The 5,647-nt window shown below is 65.1% G+C and overlaps 1 pseudogene; it reads right to left on the bottom strand.

The window, feature by feature from the left end:
* Positions 1-1,029: 1,029 nt before the first annotated feature.
* On the bottom strand, positions 1,030-1,100 carry LOC115081238 (annotated as a pseudogene).
* Between the last annotated feature and the right edge of the window lie 4,547 nt (positions 1,101-5,647).

Here is a 5,647-nt window from a genome sequence, read left to right as displayed (position 1 = left end):
GACCCTGGAAACGAAGTCCGAACCCGAGTCACCGCCCGGAGTCCGGGGAAGGGAGTCTGCCGCGCCGCCAGCCGCGGTTGTGCTGGAAGGGGCCGCAGACCCTGGAAACGAAGTCCGAAGCCGAGTCACTGCCCGGAGTCCGGGGAAGGGAGTCTGCCGCTCTGCCAGCCTCGTTTGTGCTGAAAGTAGCCACTAGAGCGGCTTTTGAGCCTCGGAGAGGCAGTGATTGAAGCTCTTTGAGGAGGAGGGGCGCGGGACCTGCTCACCGCAGGAGAGGCAGTCCGAACCCGAGTCACCGCCCGGAGTCCGGGGAAGGCAGTCTGCCGCTCCGCCAGCCGCGGTTGTGCTGGAAGGGGCCGCAGACCCCGGAAACGAAGTCCGAACCCGAGTCACCGCCCGGAGTTCAGGGAAGGGAGTCTGCCGCTCCGCCAGCTGCGGTTGTGCTGGAAGGGGCCACAGACCCCGGAAACGAAGTCCGAACCCGAGTCACCGCCCGGAGTCCGGGGAAGGGAGTCTGCCGCTCCGCCAGCTGCGGTTGTGCTGGAAGGGGCCGCAGACCCCGGAAACGAAGTCCGAACCCGAGTCACCGCCCGGAGTTCAGGGAAGGGAGTCTGCCGCTCCGCCAGCCGCGGTTGTGCTGGAAGGGGCCGCAGACCGAGTCACCGCCCGGAGTCCATGGAAGGGAGTCTGCCGCTCCGCCAGCCGCGGTTGTGCTGGAAGAGGCCACAGACCCCGGAAACGAAGTCCGAACCCGAGTCACCGCCCGGAGTCCGGGGAAGGGAGTCTGCCGCTCCGCCAGCCGCGGTTGTGCTGGAAGAGGCCACAGACTCCTGGAAAGTCAGACCGAACCCGAGTCACCGCCCGGAGTTCGGGGAAGGGAGTCGGTTCTGGTGGTAGGAGCCTCTAGAGTGGCTTTTGAGCATGAGAGAGGTATCACCTCAGCAACTGAAACAAGGCAGTCCGAACCCGAGTCACGGACCCAGCATTCTGTCATCAAACCAGAGATTTATCGTACTGCCTAGTTCATGGATGCATCAGAGCGTTTCCTTTGAAGAAATCACAGAAGATCTCAGCATTTTTAAAACTTTCATCATTTGCATCCTGCGCGAACCCGAGTCACCGCCCGGAGTCCGGGGAAGGGAGTCTGCGACTCCGCCAGCCACGGTTGTGCTGGAAGGGGCCGCAGACCCTGGAAACGAAGTCCGAAACCGAGTCACCGCCCGGAGTCCGGGGAAGGGAGTCTGCCGCTCCGCCAGCCACGGTTGTGCTGGAAGGGGCCGCAGACCCCTGGAAATGAAGTCCGAACCCGAGTCACCGCCCGGAGTCCGGGGAAGGGAGTTTGCCGCTCCGCCAGCCGCGGTTGTGCTGGAAGGGGCCGCAGACCCCGGAAACGAAGTCCGAACCCGAGTCACCGCCCGGAGTCCGTGGAAGGGAGTCTGCCGCTCCGCCAGCCGCGGTTGTGCTGGAAGGGGCCGCAGACCCCTGGAAACGAAGTCCAAACCCGAGTCACCGCCCGGAGTCCGGGGAAGGGAGTTTGCCGCTCCACCAGCCACGGTTGTGCTGGAAGGGGCCGCAGACCCTGGAAACGAAGTCCGAACCCGAGTCACCGCCCGGAGTCCGGGGAAGGGAGTCTGCCGCTCCGCCAGCCACGGTTGTGCTGGAAGGGGCCGCAGACCCCGGAAACGAAGTCCGAACCCGAGTCACCGCCCGGAGTCCGTGGAAGGGAGTCTGCCGCTCCGCCAGCCGCGGTTGTGCTGGAAGGGGCCGCAGACCCCTGGAAACGAAGTCCAAACCCGAGTCACCGCCCGGAGTCCGGGGAAGGGAGTCTGCCACTCCGCCAGCCGCGGTTGTGCTGGAAGGGGCCGCAGACCCCTGGAAACGAAGTCCAAACCCGAGTCACCGCCCGGAGTCCGGGGAAGGGAGTCTGCCACTCCGCCAGCCGCGGTTGTGCTGGAAGGGGCCGCAGACCCCTGGAAACGAAGTCCGAACCCGAGTCACCGCCCGGAGTCCAGGGAAGGGAGTTTGCCGCTCCACCAGCCACGGTTGTGCTGGAAGGGGCCGCAGACCCTGGAAAAGAAGTCCGAACCCGAGTCACCGCCCGGAGTCCGGGGAAGGGAGTCTGCCGCTCCGCCAGCCACGGTTGTGCTGGAAGGGGCCGCAGACCCTGGAAACGAAGTCCGAACCCGAGTCACCGCTCGGAGTCCGGGGAAGGGAGTCTGCCACTCCACCAGCCGCGGTTGTGCTGGAAGGGGCCGCAGACCCCTGGAAACAATGTCCGAACCCGAGTCACCGCCCGGAGTCCGGGGAAGGGAGTTTGCCGCTCCGCCAGTCGCGGTTGTGCTGGAAGGGGCAGCAGACCCCGGAAACGAAGTCCGAACCCGAGTCACCGCCCGGAGTCCGTGGAAGGGAGTCTGCCGCTCCGCCAGCCACGGTTGTGCTGGAAGGGGCCGCAGACCCTGGAAACGAAGTCCGAACCCGAGTCACCGCCCGGAGTCCGGGGAAGGGAGTCTGCCGCTCCGCCAGCCACGGTTGTGCTGGAAGGGGCCGCAGACCCTGGAAACGAAGTCCGAACCCGAGTCACCGCCCGGAGTCTGGGGAAGGGAGTCTGCCGCTCCGCCAGCCGCGGTTGTGCTGGAAGGGGCCGCAGACCCTGGAAACGAAGTCCGAACCCGAGTCACCGCCCGGAGTCCGGGGAAGGGAGTTTGCCGCTCCGCCAGCCGCGGTTGTGCTGGAAGGGGCAGCAGACCCCGGAAACGAAGTCCGAACCCGAGTCACCGCCCGGAGTCCGTGGAAGGGAGTCTGCCGCTCCGCCAGCTGCGGTTGTGCTGGAAGGGGCTGCAGACCCTGGATACGAAGTCCAAACCCGAGTCACCGCCCGGAGTCTGGGGAAGGGAGTCTGCCGCTCCGCCAGCCGCGGTTGTGCTGGAAGAGGCCACAGACTCCTGGAAAGTCAGACCGAACCCGAGTCACCGCACGGAGTTCGGGGAAGGGAGTCGGTTCTGGTGGTAGGAGCCTCTAGAGTGGCTTTTGAGCATGAGAGAGGTATCACCTCAGCAACTGAAACAAGGCAGTCCGAACCCGAGTCACGGACCCAGCATTCTGTCATCAAACCTGAGATTTCTCGTACTGCCTAGTTCATGGATGCATCAGAGCGTTTCCTTTGGAAGAAATCACAGAAGATCTCAGCATTTTTAAAACTTTCATCATTTGCATCCAGCGCGAACCCGAGTCACCGCCCGGAGTCCGGGGAAGGGAGTCTGCCGCTCCGCCAGCCACGGTTGTGCTGGAAGGGGCCGCAGACCCCTGGAAACGAAGTCCGAACCCGAGTCACCGCCCGGAGTCCGGGGAAGGGAATCTGCCGCTCCGCCAGCCGCGGTTGTGCTGGAAGGGGCCGCAGACCCCGGAAACGAAGTCCGAACCCGAGTCACCGCCCGGAGTCCGGGGAAGGGAGTCTGCCGCTCCGCCAGCCGCGGTTGTGCTGGAAGGGGCCGCAGACCCCGGAAACGAAGTCCGAACCCGAGTCACCGCCCGGAGTCCGGGGAAGGGAGTCTGCCACTCCGCCAGCCACGGTTGTGCTGGAAGGGGCCGCAGACCCCTGGAAACGAAGTGCGAACCCGAGTCACCGCCCAGAGTCCGGGGAAGGAAGTTTGCCGCTCCACCAGCCACGGTTGTGCTGGAAGGGGCCGCAGACCCTGGAAAGGAAGTCCGAACCCGAGTCACCGCCCGGAGTCCGGGGAAGGGAGTCTGCCGCTCCGCCAGCCGCGGTTGTGCTGGAAGGGGCCGCAGACCCTGGAAACGAAGTCCGAACCCGAGTCACCGCCCGGAGTTCGGGGAAGGGAGACTGCCGCTCCGCCAGCCGCGGTTGTGCTGGAAGGGGTCGCAGACCCCGGAAACGAAGTCCGAACCTGAGTCACCGCCCGGAGTCCGGGTAAGGCAGTCTGCCGCGCCGCCAGCCGCGGTTGTGCTGCAAGGGGCCGCAGACCCCGGAAACGAAGTCCGAACCCGAGTCACCGCCCGGAGTCCGGGGAAGGGAGTTTGCCGCTCCACCAGCCAAGGTTGTGCTGGAAGGGGCCACAGACCCTGGAAACGAAGTCCGAACCCGAGTCACCGCCCGGAGTCCGGGGAAGGGAGTCTGCCGCTCCGCCAGCCGCGGTTGTGCTGGAAGGGGCCGCAGACCCCGGAAAAGAAGTCCGAACCCGAGTCACCGCCCGAAGTCCGTGGAAGGGAGTCTGCCGCTCCGCCAGCCGCGGTTGTGCTGGAAGGGGCCGCAGACCCCGGAAACGAAGTCCGAATCCGAGTCACTGCCCGGAGTCCGGGGAAGGGAGTGTGAGGCTCCGCCAGCCGCGGTTGTGCTGGAAGGGGCTGCAGACCCCAGGGAAATGCAGTTCCAACCCGAGTCACCGCCCGGAGAAGGGAGAATGCAACTCCGCTAGCCACAGTTCTGCTGAAAGTAGCCACTAGAGTGGCTTTTGAGCCTCAGAGAGGCAGTGATTGAAGCTCTTTTAGGAGGAGGGGCGCGGGACCCGCTGACCCCAAGAAATGCAGTCCCAACCCGAGTCACCGCCCGGAGAAGGGAAAATGCAGCTCCGCCAGCCGTAGTTCCACTAGCGTGGCTTTTGAGGCTCAGAGAGGCAGTGATTGAAGCTCTTTTACGAACAGGGGCATGGCAGACTCCTTTCCCGGGCTCCGGGCGACTCTGCGGCCCCTTCCAGCACAACCGAGGCTGGCGGAGCGGCAGACTCCCTTCTCTGGACTCCGGGCGGTGACTCGGGTTCGGACTTCGTTTCCAGGGTCTGCGGCCCCTTCCAGCACAACCGCCGCAGACTCCTTGAAAGGCAGTCCCAAGCCGAGTCACCGCCCGGAGAAGGGAGTCTGTCACTCCTCTAGCCACAGTTCTACTGGAAGTAGCCACTAGAGCGGCTTTTGAGCCTCAGAGAGGCAGTGATTGAAGCTCTTTTAGAAGGAGGCCGGGATCTCCTGACCCCAGGAAAGGGAGTCCCAACCCGAGTCACCGCCCGGAGAAGGGAGAATGCAGCTCCGCTAGCCACAGTTCTGCTGAAAGTAGCCATTAGAATGGCTTTTGATCCTCAGAGAGGCAGCGATTGAAGCTCTTTGAGGAGGCAGTCTGAACCCGAGTCACCGCCCGGAGTCCGGGGAAGGGAGTCTGCCGCTCCGCCAGCCGCGGTTGTGCTGGAAGGGGCCGCAGACCCTGGAAACGAAGTCCGAACCCGAGTCAGCGCCCGGAGTCCGGGGAAGGGAGTCTGCCGCGCCGCCAGCCGCGGTTGTGCTGGAAGGGGCCGCAGACCCTGGAAAAGAAATCCGAAACCGAGTCACTGCCCGGAGTCCGGGGAAGGGAGTCTGCCGCTCTGCCAGCCTCGTTTGTGATGAAAGTAGCCACTAGAGCGGCTTTTGAGCCGTGGAGAGGCAGTGATTGAAGCTCTTTGAGGAGGAGGGGCACGGGACCTGCTCACCGCAGGAGAGGCAGTCCGAACCCGAGTCACCGCCCGGAGTCCGGGGAAGGCAGTCTGCCGCTCCGCCAGCCGCGGTTGTGCTGGAAGGGGCCGCAGACCCCTGGAAACGAAGTCCGAACCCGAGTCACCGCCCGGAGTCCGGGGAAGGGAGTTTGCCGCTCCGCCAGCCGTGGTTG

The sequence above is a fragment of the Rhinatrema bivittatum genome, chromosome 19, assembly GCF_901001135.1.
Source record: "Rhinatrema bivittatum chromosome 19, aRhiBiv1.1, whole genome shotgun sequence".
NCBI classification, from domain to species: Eukaryota; Metazoa; Chordata; class Amphibia; order Gymnophiona; family Rhinatrematidae; genus Rhinatrema; species Rhinatrema bivittatum.
The sequence above is the reverse complement of the archived record's forward strand: the minus strand, read 5'-3'. Positions and strand labels throughout refer to the sequence as shown.